The following is a 4,382-nucleotide window of genomic DNA, read 5'->3' on the forward strand; positions in this document are numbered from 1 at the left end:
ACTCTAGCAAGTTTTACTTTGGCTTGCACATTTCTGTTCCCCCTGGAGGAACAGAGTATGCACCACCACTTGTGTCACAATATTGTAACAAAATGTTGTCACAGATGCACTTCTGTTCCCCCTGGAGGAACAGAGTATGCATCACCGCTTGTGTCACAATATTGTAACAAAATATTGTCACAGAGGCATTCTGTTCCCCCTAGAGGATATGCATCACCGGTTTGGTCACAAAAATTGTGACACAAGCCGTCACTGCATTTTCTGTTCCCCCTGGAGGAACAGAGTATGCATCACCGGTTTGGTCACAAAAATTGTGACACAAGTTGTCACAGATGCACTTCTGTTCCCCTTGGAGGAACAGAGTATGCATCACCGTTTGTGTCACAATATTGTAACAAAATGTTGTCACAGAGGCGTTCTGTTCCCCCTAGAGGAACAGAGTATGCATCACCGGTTGAGTCACAAAAATTGTGACACAAGTTGTCACTGCATTTTCTGTTCCTCCTGGAGGAACAGAGTGTGCATCACCGCTTGTTGTGTCACAAAAATTGTGACTCAAGTTGTCACTGTATTTCTGTTCCTCCTGGAGGTGCCAACACTCCTTCTATTGCAATAGGCTTTCCTCAAGATGACGAAAGCATAGTGGAAATTTTTGAATGGGCATGCATCACCACTTGTGTCACAATATTGTAACAAAATATTGTCACAGAGGCATTCTGTTCCCCCTAGAGGAACAGAGTATGCATCACCGTTTGTGTCACAATCTTGTGACAAAACTTTGTGACAGATGCACTTCTGTTCCTCTTGGAGGTGCTGACACTCTTTCTATTGCAATAGGCTTTCCTCAAGCTGACGAAAGCACACAGATCCCTTTAGAGGAACAGAAATGTGGTGACAACTTGTGTCACAATGTTTGTGACCCAACCGGTGATGCATACTCTGTTCCTCCAAGGGGAACAGAAATGTACCACTATGCTTTCGTCAGCTTGAAGAAAGCCTATTGCAATAGAAAGAGTGTCGGCACCTCCAGGAGGAACAGAAATACAGTGACAACTTGAGTCACAATTTTTGTGACACAACAAGCGGTGATGCACACTCTGTTCCTCCAGGGGGAACAGAAAATGCAGTGACAACTTTGTGTCACACTTTTTGTGACTCAACCGGTGATGCATACTCTGTTCCTCTAGGGGGAACAGAACGCCTCTGTGACAACATTTTGTTACAATATTGTGACACAAATGGTGATTTCTGTTTCCCCCTGGAGAAACAGAGTATGCAATCACTGCTTGTGTCACAACAATTGTGACAAAAAGCCATCACAGATACATTTCTGTTCCCCCTGTGCATCACCGCTTTTGTCACAATAACTGTTGGCGCCAACCTGAACATAAAAATGAGAACTTGTAGGTTAACTTCACCACATGGCCTCCACCCTCCTCCCTTGTACTGAACCAGGATGATGCTGAGGCCAACTCACAATTGGTGATGTTGAGTCTAGCAGCGCTTGTGATCTATGTGTGTTTCCTTTCTCGGAACAGTTGCTGCCAAAAGAGTCTCTTCACCATGGCAATATTAGTGAAATTTCGATGCTGAAATTATGTCATCTTCTTTCTCAATTCTCATTACATCTTCGCCAGATCCTTTCCACATGTCTACTTTCTCCATTCTGCACTACACCCCCACCGTTGTCTGCTCCCACTCTCCTTTTGTCCTCCTTCCCAATCCTCTTACATGTGATAGTGTTATTATGTATGTGCTAAATGGTGTCAACGCTCCCCTTGATGGTGTTCCGATGTCTGCCACAAGTATTCCATCGTTTGTCCTTGGCTGGTCTCCTTTTCCTACTAACAGTTTCCATAGCATCCTGATATGTCGGTCTTTGCACTTCCCATGTCAACAGTACTGTCCATTCCTTGTCATGGACTCGCATTTGCTGCGTGAGATACAGATCTGCCACCAAGTTTTGCATTCTTTCCATAGCATTTGGTCCTTCAGTTCCTTCAAATGTTGTAATGGGTCGATCGCCTTGACTTTGAGACAGAGAAGAGGGGGAGGGTTGTAGTGATGTGCAGGTACAGGTTGGGAGGTCGGGTTTTGGTCCAGGGGTGCTACTAGGTCTGTAAAAACCTCAAACTAACACTTCACGGGTCTATTCAGTACTAACTTGTTATGTACAAGGTTTCTCTATTTTATATGGGCTGGAAATAAAATGAATGCTGGGGAAATGCAAACGGGCCGATAGGCAACTGTAAATAAAGAATGTCCAATCAGGGACAGAGAAACAATAAAAGATATAGAATGAATGGGGGAATTGTGACAACGGATCCGAAATGGAAATTGTAAGGGTTAACTCCGCAACACTTCGCTACAGCGCCCGCCTATCCTCCCGTCAGCAACCTCCCCATCTCCAGCTTTCCAACGAACCCTCATTTGTCCCGATTGGTGCAGTAGTTCCTGAGATATGGCCATTGACAGGTGCTGTCAACACCACGTGAGGCTCTACACCGTGCTGAACCAATGGGGTTTCCATTCTGGGAAATGCTCCATGAGTGAAGGGGGGAAGGTGATGATGATAAATCTATCTTAATACCCCGCGGCCTCGTGATGTCGTGGCAGTGCGGCTGTCCCGTCGATACACCGTGGCGTACATGAGGGGGGGACTTTCTATACGTAGTGTGTGTGGGTAGTCTGGTTGGTATCGTCTGGTGTCAAGGATCCTCGGGTTCTATGGTGTCGGTGGGTATTGTCGTGGTGTTGATAAAAGAAATAGAAATATGGAAATAAATTATTTTGTTCCTCTCGGCTGTCTCTCTTCCTCTTCTCTGCCGTGGCTCCGTTCTGTATCTGGCGTGTTCCCTCGCTTAACCTGCCGTCCGTGCCCCTGGGGTCGTGCTCCTTTCCGCGTGGTGGCTGTCGGTCTTGTGCTTGTCGCCTGTTCTGGACTTCCTGATGAAAGATGCGAGTCTTTCTATGCCTTTCACTTTACCTACGAGGATGTGGAACCTGGTCTGGTTGCCGCGACCAAGTAGGTGTCTGTGTCTGCTGACTCGGGGGCATTCCGCTAGGATGTGGGTTCTCGTTTGTGTGGGTTTGCCGCATTGGCACTCTCTGCTTTCCGCTGTAATGCCAAATCGGTGGTAGTATTCGCCGATGTGGGTGTGTCCTGTGCGGAATTGCAGGACTCGGCTAAACGTCTTTCTGTCGAGGTTGCTGAAGCGTCTGGTGGGTTTCAGCTTCGGCGCGAGTTGGTTTGCTTCATAGAATCCCGATCTTGGGGAGTTCGGGGTGTTTACCCATCGGTGGGTCCAGGCTTCGACCATCTCTCTCTTGCGTAGGCTTTCTACGTATGAGAGGGATTTGAAGTTTGGTCGGGCTGGTCTGAGGCAGGCACCGTCTTTAGCCAATTGGTCTGCTCTCTCGTTGCCTGGTATGCCGAGGTGGCCTGGGCACCAGTGTAGTGCGATTTTGACGTCCTCGGACTCAGTTAGGATTTTACACACCGTCCTCCTGAATTCTCTGGCTAACTCCTGCGCTTTTTGCGGTTTGCTCTGGAAGACGCGTTTCAGTGCACTCGTGTTGTCTGCATATATGACAATGCGCGAGGGTCTTATGGTGACGTTACCGTCTCCCAGGGTTCGTCTGATGTTATCTGCGGCCGTCTTCAGGCCCTTCATCTCCGCGTCGTAAGCTTCCACGTGTTCGCCCATGGTGCCTTTCTCCTCGAATATGACCTTGCCGCATTGGTAGCCTACTGTGCCATATCCGGTTTTGGTCCTTCCATCTTCTTTGTATCGGGAGCCGTCCGAGTATACGAAGAGGATGTCGGGGTCGTCTTCGCATTCAGTGATGAATGCTAGGTGGTCATCAGCCCACTCCTGCTTGAATGAGTCGCCGGGTTTGTTGGGTGGGGTGAAGAGTTGGATGCGTTCCATGATGTCGTGTTCGGACATGTCCCATGGGCTTTCGAGGAGGGGATTGATCCTCTCTGTCCCTGGGAGGATGTGGTTGGCGATCCGGGTGATGCAAGTTGAGAATCGCTTTCGTGGGTCTGTCTTGTATTTTCCCCGGGGGTTAAACACTGGGAGGGGTGGTGGGGTGGTGGGGGTGGTGAGTCTCCGCTGTTGTGGGTAAAGTCTGTTGATGAGTGGGTGGTCGTCTGGGAGGCGGGCTAGTCTGGTTGCTTCCATTTCCATCCTGTAGTCTAGGTAGATGTCGATGGGCGGAATGGATGCTTCTATTTCCATAGCGTTGATGTTGGTGGTTCGGAATGCTCCAGTCAGCATTCTCAGGCACTTATTCTGTAAGGTGGATAATGTTCTGAGTACCAGTCCGGGTTTAGAGCGCCAGAATACAGGGAGTCCGTATAGTGCGATTGGGAGGAC

This window comes from Cantharellus anzutake (genome assembly GCF_015039405.1).
Source record: "Cantharellus anzutake strain C23 chromosome Unknown EI90scaffold_115, whole genome shotgun sequence".
Lineage (NCBI taxonomy): Eukaryota > Fungi > Basidiomycota > Agaricomycetes > Cantharellales > Hydnaceae > Cantharellus > Cantharellus anzutake.